We start from the raw sequence: 14,155 nt of genomic DNA on the forward strand, positions 1-14,155 counted from the left end.
ATCAACGGTCCTACATAGTAGAACCGTCTGATCTCCATTTTTACACAGGGGAGTGTTTCTCCCTTCCCGGCGAACGATCGCGAGTGACCGGCGGACATCGGGTCCGCTGGTCACACGCACTGACTTGTTAGGGAACGAGCCGGGGCGGGCGCGCACCTCAGCGGGCGCGCGCTCGCCCGCTATTGGCTCACAAGCCAGTGACAGGCTAGTGACGTACCGGTACATCACTTTGCCTGGCCGGGGCTGACCGCCGCAGTATATGTACTTGCGGCTGTCGGCAACCAGTTAAAGTCTATTTATACAAAATTGCTGTGCGAATGTCTCAGCAGTCGCACAGCTGTCACAAATAGTCCCTGTTATGTGTCTAATATGTTATTTCCTATGACTGACAGCTCCATCTAGTGGATATAATGCAGTATTTTCCTGAACTATCTCAATCAGGAAAATACCGCATTATGGCCAATGGATGGAGCTGATGATTATAGGAAATAAACATACTAGAAACATTACAGGGATTATTTATGACAGATGTGCGAATGCACAGCAAATGCATATTTTAGTGTTAAATGATACTATGGCTTCTTAGAGCTATTGGGTCACACTATGGTTGCTTCGCACAAGATGCTATTTTTTTATTTTCATTTTTTTGACCATTGGTTTCTTACAGCCCAGTTAATCATTTAGATATGATCGAAGTTTATGACATATTGTGAAACATGTACAATTATTCATTTATATTAATTTTTAAGATATTTTTGTCACGTGCAAGTACCTGATGTAACATGCACTGGTGCTACTTTTTTAACCACTTCCATACCGAGTCATGTAAAATGACGTCGGCAAAGTGGTTGTCTAGATCCGGGCCGCCGTCATATGACGTCGGCCCGTTCTAGCTGCTACTGCGCGCCCCCGGCGGCGCGCAGCGGCGCGATCAGGGATGAGGCTCGTCCCTCGGACATAGCCCATCCCTGATCAAGGTAAACAGCCAATAGAAATTGGCTGTTTACCACGTGATCGGCTGTGTCAATCACAGCCGATCACATGAGCGGCTCCAGCACGAGCCGCTCGTTCTCTCTGCAATGCGCGCCCCCGGGGGCGCGCAGAGCAGCGATCGGGGACGAGGCTCGTCCCTCGGACAGAGTCGATCCCCGATCTAGGTAAAGAGCCAATGAAATTGGCTCTTTACCACGTGACCGGCTGTGTCCAATCACAGCCGGTCACAAATGTCAACAGAGAACACGGTAACTAGCTGTCACCGTGTTCTCCTCCTCACACACGGATCCTGTGTGAGGAGGAGATTGTGGTAACAGCTAGTTACCAACTACAGTGCACCCTAAACACACTGATTGCCCCCCCCCCAATAAAGAGCACCTGTCACTAGCCCATCAAAGTACCCGAGTACCTGTCATCAGCCCATCAGGTACTCAGATGACAGGTACTTGGGTACTCTGATGGGCTGGTGACAGGTATTCGGGTACTCTGATGACAGGTACTCAGGTACTCTGATGACGGATACTCTGATGACAGTTACTCGGGTACTCTGATGACAGGTACTCGGGTACTCTGACGGGTACTCGGGTACTCTGATGACAGGTACTCGGGTACTCTGATGACGGGTACTCGGGTACTCTGATGACAGGTACTCGGGTACTCTGATGACAGGTACTCGAGTACTCTGATGACGGGTACTCGGGTACTCTGATGACGGGTACTCGGGTACTCTGACAGGTACTCGGGTACTCTGATGACAGGTACTCGGGTACTCTGATGACGGGTACTCGGGTACTCTGATGACAGGTACTCGGGTACTCTGATGACAGGTACTCGGGTACTTTGAGTACCTGTCAACGGAGTACCCGTCATCAGAGTACCTGAGTACCTGTCACCTACCCATCAGAGTACCCGAGTACCTTCCACCTGCTCATCAGAGTACCTGACGCCTGAAGTACCCAAGTACTTGCCGCCTGCTCATCAGTACCCATCACTACTCATCAGTACTCATCAGTACCTATCACGTATCAGTACTGATCATCAGTACCCATCAGTACAGTATCACCTATCACCTATCAGTCAGTGAGTACTACTCATCAGTACCTATCACCTGCCTGTCACCTGCCCATTAGAGTACCCGAGTACCTGTCACCTGCCTATCGGAGTACCCGAGTACCTGCCACCTGCTCATCAGTACCAGAGTACCTGTCACCTGCCCAACAAAGTACCCGAGTACCTGTCACCCTTCATACAGCCACCATGTCCAAGTCCAAAAAGGTTTATATACGTCCTCCGTTTAAACCTAAATACCGGTGTTATGGCAGCAGATAGCTGCCATAACCCTGGTATCTTTTTAAACGGTGGACGGTTGGCTTTCCGATAAGGGTGGTCCCAGCGGCGGATTCGCCGTGGGATCACCCTTCCGGGATGGCGGAAGAGGTGCCCCCCCCTCCCGACGCGTTCCGGTCCTTTTCCCCGCTTACCGGACCCGCCGGCAGCGGGGAAAACGATCCGGTCCCGAATCCTCACAGACAGGATGTCGAGTGAGGGCAAGCTTGCCCTCACTTGACTCTATGGTCTTGGAGGACCGGAGCTACGGAAAATGTTGTTGCCTAGCAACCGGTTTAAAGGTCCTTTTTTTTTTTTTTTCATTTTATATTATAATTATTATTTTTTTTTTTTTTTCTATCTTTTAGTGTACTTGTGAGATCTGAGGACTTTTTGACCCCAGATCTCACAAAAAAGAGGTCCTGTCGTGCCTATTTCTATTACGAGGAATATTTACATTTCTTTTAATAGAAATAAAAATGATCAATTTTTTTTTTTTTTTAAACGGTGTAAAAATAAAAAATAATAAATAAAATAAATAGTAAAAAAAAAAAAAAATTAAAGCGCCCTGTCCCCGTTAGCTCGCGCGCAGAAGCGAATGCATACAGAAACCCCGCCCACATATGTAAACGGTGTTCAAACCACACATGTGAGGTATCGCCGCGATCGTTAGAGCAAGGGGAATAATTTGAGCCCTAGACCTCCTCTGTAACTCAAAGATGGCAACCTGTAGAAATTTTTAAATTGTCGCCTATGGGGATTTTTAAGTACCAAAGTTTGTCACCATTCCGTGAGCGTGCGCAATTTTGAAACATGACATGTTGGGTATCTATTTACTCGGCGTAACATTATCTTTCACATTATGGAAAAAAATTGGGCTAACTTTACTGGTTTCTTATTTTTTAATTAAAAAAAGTGAATTTTTTCCAAAAAAATTACGTTTGGAAGACCGCTACGCAAATACGGTGTGATAAAAAATATTGCAATAATCTCCATTTTATTCTCTAGGGTCTCTGCTAAAAAAAAATATATAATGTTTGGGGGTTCTAAGCAGTTTTCTAGCAAAACAACTGATTTTAGCTTGTAAACACCAAATGTCAAAAATAGGCCTAGGCAAGTGGCTAGGATGCATGATGATGCTCCTTGGATGTTAGGCCCCTCTATATGGCTAGGCTGTGAAAAAGTCTCACACATGTGGTATTGCCATACTCAGGAGGAGTGGCAGAATGTATTTTGGGGTGTCATTTTTGCTGTGTACATGCTATGTGTTAGGAAAATCCTATAAATTGACAACTTTGTGTAAAAAAAAAAAGTTTTCATTTTTTTCCCACATTTTCCAAAAACCTGTGGAAAAAAATGATATGTTCAAACGACCCATAATGCCTCATAGAATATACGTTGGAGTGTTTGCTTTCCAAAATGGGGTCATTTTGTGGACTTTTCCATTGTATTGGTGCTCTAGAGCCTTGAAAAGTGTGATAGGTAGTAAGAAAGTTTTATGTGTATTTATGCTCCTAGAACGCCTGAATGTGCTTCTTGGACGTGGAGTCTCTTTTTGTGGCCAGGCTGTGTAAAAGTCTCACACATGTGGTATCGCCATATTCGGAAGGAGTAGCAGAATGTATTTTTGGGTGTAATTTTTGCTGTGTACATGCTATGTGTTAGAAATAGCTTATAAATTGACAACTTTGTGGGAAAAAAAAGAAAAAAAAATTTTTTTCTTCATTTTCCCAAGAATTGTGGGAAAAAATTACAACTTCAAAAAACTCACCATGCCTCTTACTAAATACCTTGGACTGTCTACTTTACAAAAAGGGGTCATTTGGTCGGTATTTGTACTGTCCTGACATTTCAGGGCCTCAAGAAAGGAGATAGGCAGTCAGTACATCTGGTGTGATCAATTTTCAGTAATTGGTACCATAGCTTCTAGACTCAATAACTTTCACACAGACTAAATAATATACACTAATTTGGGTTAATTTTACCAGAGACATGTAGCAGTATACATTTTGGCCCAAATGTATGAAGAAAAATTTATTTTTTGCAAAATTTCATAATTGAAACTAAAAAAAAAGTGTTTTTTTTTCAAAATTTTTGCTCTTTTTTTGCATATATCACGAAAAAAAAAACCCCAGTTGTGATCAAATACCACCAAAAGAAAGCTCTATTTGTGTGAAAAAAATGATAAAAATTTTGTTTGGTTACAGTGTAGCATGACTGAGCAATTGTCATTCAAAGTGTGAGAGTGCTGAAAGCTGAAAATTGGTCTGGGCAGGAAGGGTGTCTAACTGCTCTGTATGGAAGCGGTTAATATGGTTTGATTATATGTAATAGAAGTGGGTTTTAACTTATCTATCTGCTGTGCCTTTATATAAGATTCTTAATACTTATATAGATCATGGCCACAAGTGTTGTTAAGTTTAGCTGGAAAGTTAATGTAATGATTTTGATTTTGCTATGGTGCCATATCATAGTTATGGTTCTATATAATAGTAGACTTTATGGAAATAGGAATGGTTCAGGTTTGGTGAGAATTATGGTGTAACAATATTATTGTTGCATTGTATCTATTCTGTTTTAATGTGTAGATCAAAGGGGTGACCTTTGATCTGCATATGACCTGAAAATATGAAAAAAATTAAGAAATGTGTTTCCATTTATTTGCCTAGCAACCTTATTTAACATAACATAACATCAGCTATAGCAAGCTCCTTCCTCCCCTTCTACTCTTTGTTATTATTTTTCTGCTGTTTTTATATTTAAATTTTTTTGCCATTAATAAATGTGCCTTTGTTTTGTTAATTTTGTTTTACTGTGTGTCACATTTTTTTAAATAGCAACATTAAAAATAAAGAATCTTTATATTATTTGTAAATAATTCACCATGCTTTGTACTAGAATAAGCATTTTAGTGTGATTATAAATGGGACAACCTCCACTATAATGTACACATGTAATCTACGTGTGAAAAAGAAAAAAAGTACTATTTTTTTTTTTTTTTTACATTGTGTTAATTGTCTTTGTCTATAGAATTAAAAAAAAAAAAAAAGAAGTTAATTTTTGCAAAAAAAATATTGCCAAAAGAAATGGGGATTTGGTGAGAGCTATCTAAGAGGGCTTTCCCTTCACTTTGGAAAGATATCCCCTCACTTCCTGTTGTGTCTACAGAATAGGAAGTGAAGGGAAAGTTTGACAGTGAGACAGATAGGAAAAAAAATTCTGACATAGGTTTTAAAGATTCCCTACGCTTTCTAAAATAAAAAATGGCTTAGAAATATTTTAATTTATGACAAATATATTGCTAAAAAAATAGGCCCATAGTGGAAATGTAAAGATTGCTTTAGTGTATAAGGGGGCAGCACAGTGACTAAGTGGTTAGCACTTCCGCCTAGTATTGTTGGTTTGAATCCCAACCACGGCACTACCTGCCTGGAGTTTGCATGTTCTGCATGAGTGGGTTTATTTGGGGGACTCTGGTTTCCTCCCACATTCCAAAGACAAGCTGGAAGGTTAATTGGCTCCTGTCTAAAATGGCCATAGTATGTGGATGTATGAATGTGAGTTAGGGACCTTAGATTGTAAGCTCCTTGATGGCAGGAACTGATGTGAATGTACAATATATATGTAAAGCGCTGCATAAATTGACGGTGCTAAATAAGTACCTGTGAAACCTAAGGCTTATATACTGTAGGTCTTAGCATGGAAGCTTGTAATCCACTGGATCAGCATGACTGCCTTACCATTATCAGAAGGGATTCTACAATGACAGGTCCCATTTTGCCCAGTACACAATTATTTAATTCTTTCTTCTTTTTAATATCTTTAGAAAAGGGTCCTATTAACCACTTACCGACTGCCGCACGACTATTTACGTCCGCAGTCAGCCCCTCACAGGCAGGGCGACGTAGGGCTACGTCGCTAGCCTGTGAGGGTATATGGAGCGAGCGCGCGCTCCCGGAGGCACGCTCCCGCGCGGTCACGGACCCCCCCGCGCGTGTGACCGGCGGACCCGATGTCCGCTGGTCACTCGCGATCGTCAGGTGGAGAGGGAGAAAGGCAGGCGGCTAATGTAAACAAGCCGCCTGTCATTCTCCCCTGTGTATGAATGGTGATCATACGGTTCTACTATGTAGGACCGTTGAGCACTGTTCATACACCTCAAGCCACAGCCAATCACAGTTAGAATCACGCCCCTAGGGACACACATAACCCCTCCCTCTCAAAAAAGTTAACCCCTTCACTGCCAGTGTCATTTTACAGTAACAGTGCATATGTATAGCACTGATTACTGCAGTAATGTCACTGGTAACCCCCAAAAGTGTCAAAAATGTCAGTCAAGGGTCCGATCTGTCCGCCCCAATGTCGCAGTACCGCAAAAAAAAATCGCAGATCACCGCCATTACGCGTTAAAAAAAAAAACAACAAAAATGACAAAAATCTTTCCTTTAGTTAGTAAACGCAATAACTTTTGCGCAAATCAATCAAAATACGCTTTTTGCGATTTTTTTTTTACCAAACATATGTAGCAGAAAACAAATTGGCCTGAAATGTTAAAAAATTTAGATTTTTACATTTTTTGGGGGGAATTTCATAAAAAAAAATGTGAAAAATATTGTTATTTTTGCAAAATTGACACTGTTTGCAGCTGCATGTTATGGCGAGCAATTTCACGTTTTTGCAGCTGCTTGAAATGTTGGCAAACTACCTGGACATCAGCAATTACATTATGTTCACACTTGGCTGTCATACGGATGTTCTGAAAATGACGCATGCAGCATTTTGCTAGCAAACTCACACTTTCATCTAATAATTATGGTTTATAAAAACACATTAAAACGTTGAAAAATGTTTAAAACATGCTCTCGTTAGATTTGTCAGAGCCCCAAAACACCACAATGCTCTATAAAGTGGTTGTAACCCCTTGCATATGCCCAGAGAAGTGAATAGCCCCAGATGATACACAGAGATGACACAAATCCTCCTACATAAGTTGTACTTGTTTATCTGCAGCCCTTTCCCCGCTACAATCTTCTATATCACACAAATCAAAGGCTTTTTCTTAACTCCAGCAGGCAGAGGATGTGGATCTGACATCACACACTGCACAGCATAGAGCAGGGAACTGAGTGTAATCTGAGTCCTAAGTGGAGAGAAAAGACACCCCCAATAAAGAGTCTCATAGGGAAACATGCACAGCTGAGGCTGTCAATCACCTGCTGTGTGCTGTCTGCTGAGATTCTGTGGTGTTGACTGATGCAGAGGGAAAATAGAGGAGACAGAAATTACACTTGGTGCTTTGGACTTAAGTAGGTACACACTATAGTGAGATATGTTCTGTTCATTTTTCATTTTTTAGGTTTACAATCACTTTAAAGTGTTACTAAACCCAGGAACCTGCATTCACTAAATCTGGTCTCCCACAGTACACAGAACATGGAAATGCAATTATTTTAGTAAATATAAACTGATAAATACCCTTTTCTCATCAGCAGTATATAGCAGTATTATGACTACTATCAGTGTCTGTTTAAAGCTTGTAGGAGGAGTTTTCATTCTCCCTGGATTGCCCTATGAGGATGCAGGACCCCTGACCCTCTGTCTGGACAGTGCTGATTGGCCCTGTGCTGATCACATGCACATCATTTCCAACAAAACTCTCTAGTGATACACACCAATCTGAGCATGTGTAGCTTGCCGTCATGGCTCTGTACTATGCAGGGATGGATTGGGGACTGTGGAAGAAGAGAAGGATCAGAGAAGACAGAATCAAACAGCCTTTTTACACAATGCAGAGGGTTAACCCCTTGGGTTCCACAGTGAGCATAACAAGCATGCTTTACTGCATATACAGGCTACGCCAATATCCCCCGAGGGGTTTTTAGTATTTATCATCGTCCCCTTAGGGGATTTGGCTTTATGACCATGGGTATTATTAGCGTTTATGGTTTTATAATATGGTCATGTAATTATTCATGACTCTTTTCTTTTTTTAAAATTTTATGTCCTTCTTGTATTAATACATTTGGTATTTTTTCATACATGTGCCTACAAAGTCCATATTTTCACACTTAGTTCCAATATTCCCCATTAAGACGTGGCACAATCCTTTTACTTATGTATTCAGGTTGCCACCCCTGGTAATGCACAATTCATTCATTTCTATATCTGCATAGACAGGCTGTTTTTACTGTTGAGGGTTTAGTAACACTTAAAGCTGCTTGAAAGGCTCTACAAAGTTTTCATTAAAAAAAACAATATAGGCCAGGTGTTTAGAAATGTTTTTGCTTTGTACAGATCTTTATCAGTGATTGATTTTATCTCACCAGCTGTACAGAAATAATGCTGCCTGCACTGACTGGTAGCCATTAGTGGGCTCTTCCAACAAATCTGTATACGATCATTTAAATAAGACTAACCAAACACATAGAAATTGAAAATGTATAATTAGTCTAACTCTTGGATACATTTTACATTACTATAAGAACTTGATGAAACAATGTAATAGTTTCCCTTTAAGAGTACTGATCTTTCTCCAAGTAGACTTTATGCAATGCAAAACATTGCATCTCCTAAATGTTTGAGATGCAGTGCTAAACGGGCAGACTTTCTACATATTATGTGGTTTTGTCCAGTGATATCAAGATTCTGGCAGGAAATAATTCAAGTATTATCCTCTGTCCTGAATATGCTGTTTGCTGGGTATATTAGATGAAATAACATGGTCTAGATATCACAAGATAATGCTTAGAGAAACGCTGTTTATGGCAAGGAAAACAATCACAGTTAAGTGGATTCAAGTGAAGCCCCCTGCTGTTAAGAACTGGATAAGAGCGGTAAATCAGATTTTACCATTTGAAAAAGTATTGTATATGCATAGAGGATGCTCAACGAAATATAATAAAATTTGGGATAATTGGTGTCAATCAACATTAACCAATGGTTGAATATAAGGATATAACCAAGAGGATATAGAGGGATGCACATAGTATGATGAGGAAATAAATCTATGAATGCAATGGAGCAAGGGGTTGGGGCACACTAGGACAACGGCGATCAATTAAGCTAAATGGATATACCTTGGCATAAAGAGATTATGAATACTAAGTAAACAGATAATTATTTGGATATTGTATAATTTTTTATTTCATATTGTTTTGTCCCTTTGTTGAAAGAACCTTTGGAATGTTCCTTTTTATGCACATATTGAAATAAAAAGAATTAAAAAAAAAAAAAGAGTACTAAGGGCAAATGATGTTTGTGATCAGTGGAAGAAGCAGGTCGGGTAACAGTTAATCATGATGAGGATCTTCCAATGACTGGTAGAGGGATATAATAGAAGTGTCTAGTTCTATTCGGAGAAGGAATATAGCTGCTATTTAATCTCCGTGTTTACATCACTATTAAACAATGATGATGAACACAAATGTGCAATACATCGTCTCAGTGATACTGGTTCCGGGCACCGTGCCATGTGTTCTGCGCTGAATTTCTGCACAGCTTCTCATAAGGGTCTTCATTTAAACAACCCCAAATCATAAATCACCCGTTGATTTAAGTAAGAGCTTGTAGTAACATTTAGAAGTAAATCTGAAAGCATTTTAGGAATTGAAAAAAAAAAAAAAAGTTAAAGCTGAACTTCAGGCAAACTGCTAAATACACAAATGAATCACATACAAAGCTGCTGTTTTACCTGGGAAAAGAATTGTATTCCTATCCATCCAGTTGCAAGATTGACATTTTCCAAATTTTGTCATGTTACATTCAAAAAGTAAAATGTATTTTATTGGGATTTTATGTGATAGACTAGTGGTCTGCAAACTGTGGCCAGATGTGGCCCTTGGTTTGCTTTTACCTGGCCCTTGGGGCACTATTTCATTAATTGATACTAACAGTGGGGCATAATTTCCCCCACTGACACTAATAAATGGGCAAAATGACACTAATAATGGGGTCCAATTTCTCCCAATGAGGCCAACGATGGGGCCCAATCCCTCCCTTTGGCACCAACAATGGGGCCCAATGACAACAACGATGGGGCCCAATTCCTCCCTATTAAATCAATAATGGGGCCCAATGACGAGGGAACAATTCCTCCCAATGACACCAACGATGGGGCACAATTACTGCCAATGACACGAAAGATGGGGGGTTGTTTTTTCCCATTGACACCAGGACCTTTTCTACGACCAATGGCCACCGTTAGGCCCTCCTAATGTCTGAAGGACCTGTAAACTGGCCTAAAGTTTGGAGACCCCTGTGATAGACCAACGCAAAGTGGCACATAATTGTGAAGTGGAAGGAAAATGATAAATGTTTTTTGAAATGTTTTACAAATAAATATGTGAAAAGTGTGGCATGCATTTTTATTCAGCCCCCCTGAACCAATATTTTGTAGAACCACCTTTCACTGCAATTACAGGTGCAAGTCTTTTTGGGGATGTCTCTACCAGCTTTGCACGTCTAGAGAGTGACATTTTTGCCCATTTTTTGCAAAATAGCTCAAGCTCTGTCAGATTGGATTGAGAGCTTCTGAACAGCAATTTTCAAGTCTTGCCAAAGATTCTCAATTGGATTTAGGTCTGGACTTTGACTGGGCCATTCTAACATGAATATGCTTTCATCTAAACCATTCCATTGTAGCTCTGGCTGTATGTTTAGAGTCATTGTCCTGCTGGATGGTGAACCTCTGCCCCAGTCTCAAGTCTTTTGCAGACTCTAACAGGTTTTCTTCTAAGATTTCCCTGTATTTGGCTTCATCCATCTTCCCATGAACTCTGACTAGCTTCCCTCTCCCTGCTGAAGAAAAATATCCCCACAACATGATGCTACCACCACTATGTTTCACGATGGGGATGGTGTGTTCAGGGTGATGTGCAGTGTTAGTTTTCCGCCACACATAGCATTTTGATTTTTGGCCAAAAAGTTCAATTTTGGTCTTATCTGACCAGAGCACCTTCTTCCACATGTTTGCTTTGTCCCCCCCACATGGCTTGTTCAAACTGCTTCTTATGGCTTTCTTTCAACAGTGGCTTTCTTCTTGCCATCTTCCATTAAGGCCAGATTTGTGGAGTGCACGGCTAATAGTTGTTCTGTGGACAGATTCTCCCACCTGAGCTGTGGATCTCTGCAGTTCCTCCAGAGCTCTCCTTGCCCGGTCTGTCAGTTTAGGTGGAAGGTCATGTCTTGGTAGGTTTGCAGTTGTGCCATACTTTTTCCATTTTCGGATGATGGGTTTAACAGTGCTCCGTGAGATGTTTAAAGCTTGGGATATTTTTTATAACCTAACCCTGCTTTAAACCTCTCCAAAACTTTATCCCTGACCTGTCTGGTCCATGGCCCTTATGTTGCTGATTGTTCACTAAGGTTCTCTAACAAACCTCTGAGGGCTTCACAGAACAGCTGTATTTATACAGAGATTAAATTACACACAGGTGGACTCTATTTACTAATTAGGTGACTTCTGAAGGCAATTGATTCCACTAGATTTTAGTTAGGAGTATCAGAGTAAAGGGGGCTAAATACAAATGTACGTCACACTTTTCAGATATTTATTTGTAAAAAATGTTGAAAACCATTTATAATTTTTCTTCCAATTCACAATTATGTGCCACTTTGGACATCATCTCATCCTAAACAAATTTCTTGGAGTTTAAAGTTTTCTTGGAAGTTTTTCCCCACTTAAAGTGGAGTTCCATCCATTTTTAATAACTTGGATTACATAGATGTATGTAATCCCCTTTAAAACTACTTTTACCAATGGAAACTTTTTTTTTTTTTGCTAGTAAATACCTTATTTTCTTCTTTATTCATCCTCTCCTCACTTCGGCGATTATGTCATTCGGCGATTCGCAGGGGGTGCTGGGATGGCATGAAATCTCGCATTATTACAAAGGAGCTGAGCTGTTTGTATTGAGGCCGTGCTCTGCCCCACCTCCTCTCAGTGAGCTGTACTGTATGTATTGTATTGAGGCGGTGCTCTGCCCCGCCTCCTCTCAGTGAGCTGTACTGTATGTATTGTATTAAGGCCGTGCTCTGCCCCGCCTCCTCTCAGTGAGCTTAGTGAGGATATAATGCTTTCAGTCCTCGCTCACTGAGAGGAGGCGGGGCGGAGGGGGAGCAGAGCACAGCCTCAATACAAACAGCTCAGCTCCTGTGTAATAATGCAAGATTTCATGCCATCCCAGCACCCCCTGTGAATCGCCGAATGACGTAATCGCCGATCGGCGGCCGGACCCAGAAGTGAGGAGAGGATGAATAAAGAAGAAAATAAGGTATTTACTACCAAAAAACAAGTTTCCATTGGTAAAAGTAGTTTTAAAGGGGATTGCATACATCTAAAGTTACTAAAATGGGTGGAACTCCACTTTAATGATCAGGCCATTTTTTGCGATACAGCACTGCGTTATTTTACCTAACAAACGCAGTACTGGAGGCCATATCTCCAGAAGGATATAGATACTCTAGAGAGAGTTCAGAGAAGAGCTACTAAACTAGTACATGGATTGCAGGAAAAAACTTACCAGGAAAGGTTAAAGGACCTTAACATGTATAGCTTGGAAGAAAGAAGAGACAGAGGGGATATGATAGAAACTTTTAAATACATAAAGGGAATCAACTCGGTAAAGGAGGAGAGCATATTTAAAAGAAGAAAAACTACCACAAGAGGACACCGTTTTAAACTAGAGGGGCAAAGGTTCAAAAGTAATATGAGGAAGTATTACTTTACTGAGAGAGTAGTGGATGCATGGAATAACCTTCCTGCAGAAGTGGTAGCTGCAAATACAGTGAAGGAGTTTAAGCATGCATGGGATAGGCATAAGGCTATCCTTCATATAAGATAGGGCCAGGGACTATTCATAGGATTCAGATATATTGGGCAGACTAGATGGGCCAAATGGTTCTTATCTGCCGACACATTCTATGTTTCTATGTAATTGCGCGGTCATGCAACACTGTACCCAAAGAAAATGTATGTCCTTTTTTTCCTACAAGTAGAGCTTTCTTTTGGTGTTATTTGAGCACCTCTGCAGTGTTTATTTTTTGCGCTATAGATCGACAATTTTGAAAAAAAAAAAAAAAATTTTTTTACTTTCTGCTATAAAACCTATCCAATGAAAAAATGTAAAAAATCTATTTTTTTTTTATCAATTTAGGCCAATATGTATTTTGCTACATATTTTTGGTAAAAAAAAAAAATCTCAATAAGCGTATATTGATTTGTTTGTGCAAAAGTTATAGCGTCTACAAATGATTCGATATTTTTATGGAATTTTTATTTATTTATTTTCTACTAGTTATGGTGGCGATCAGCGATTTTTAGAGGGACTGCGACATTGCGGCCGACAAATCAGACTTCTAACTGACACTTTTTGGGGACCAGTGACATTAATACAGTGATCAGTGCTAAAAAAAAAGTCAGTTACTGCACTAATGACACTGGCAGGGAAGTGGTTAACATCAGGGGTGATCAAAGGGTTAAATGTGTTCCCTATGAGTGCTTTCCAACTGTGGGGGTGGGGGGTTGCACTGATTGGGAGGGAAGACAGAAATCCGGGTTCCTGCTTTGCAGGAACACAAGATTTTCATCTTGTCCGCTTGCAGAACGGTGGTCTGCCTTGTTTAAATAAGCAGACCGCCCTTGTGCCTCTCCCATCTAGTGGCTATTGAACGAAACGACGTACAGGTACGTCGTTTTGCACAATAGAACCACACAATCATGGCGTGATCACGCCATCTAGTGGCTATTTAACAAAACGACGTAAGGTACGTCGTTTTGCATAACAGAGTCACACAATCATGGCACGATCGCGCCATCTAGTGGCTATTGAACTAAACT

At 40.7% G+C, this 14,155-nt stretch overlaps 1 protein-coding gene across 1 annotated transcript in view; it reads left to right on the top strand.

Annotated features, from left to right (window-relative positions):
- The window catches only part of LOC309559936 (discoidin domain-containing receptor 2-like), a 206,857-nt gene that overhangs the window by 94,399 nt on the left and 98,303 nt on the right, over positions 1-14,155 (top strand). The gene's annotated exons all lie outside the window — the stretch shown is intronic.

This window comes from Pelophylax lessonae (assembly GCF_965119305.1).
Source record: "Pelophylax lessonae genome assembly, chromosome: 7".
Taxonomy (NCBI): domain Eukaryota; kingdom Metazoa; phylum Chordata; class Amphibia; order Anura; family Ranidae; genus Pelophylax; species Pelophylax lessonae.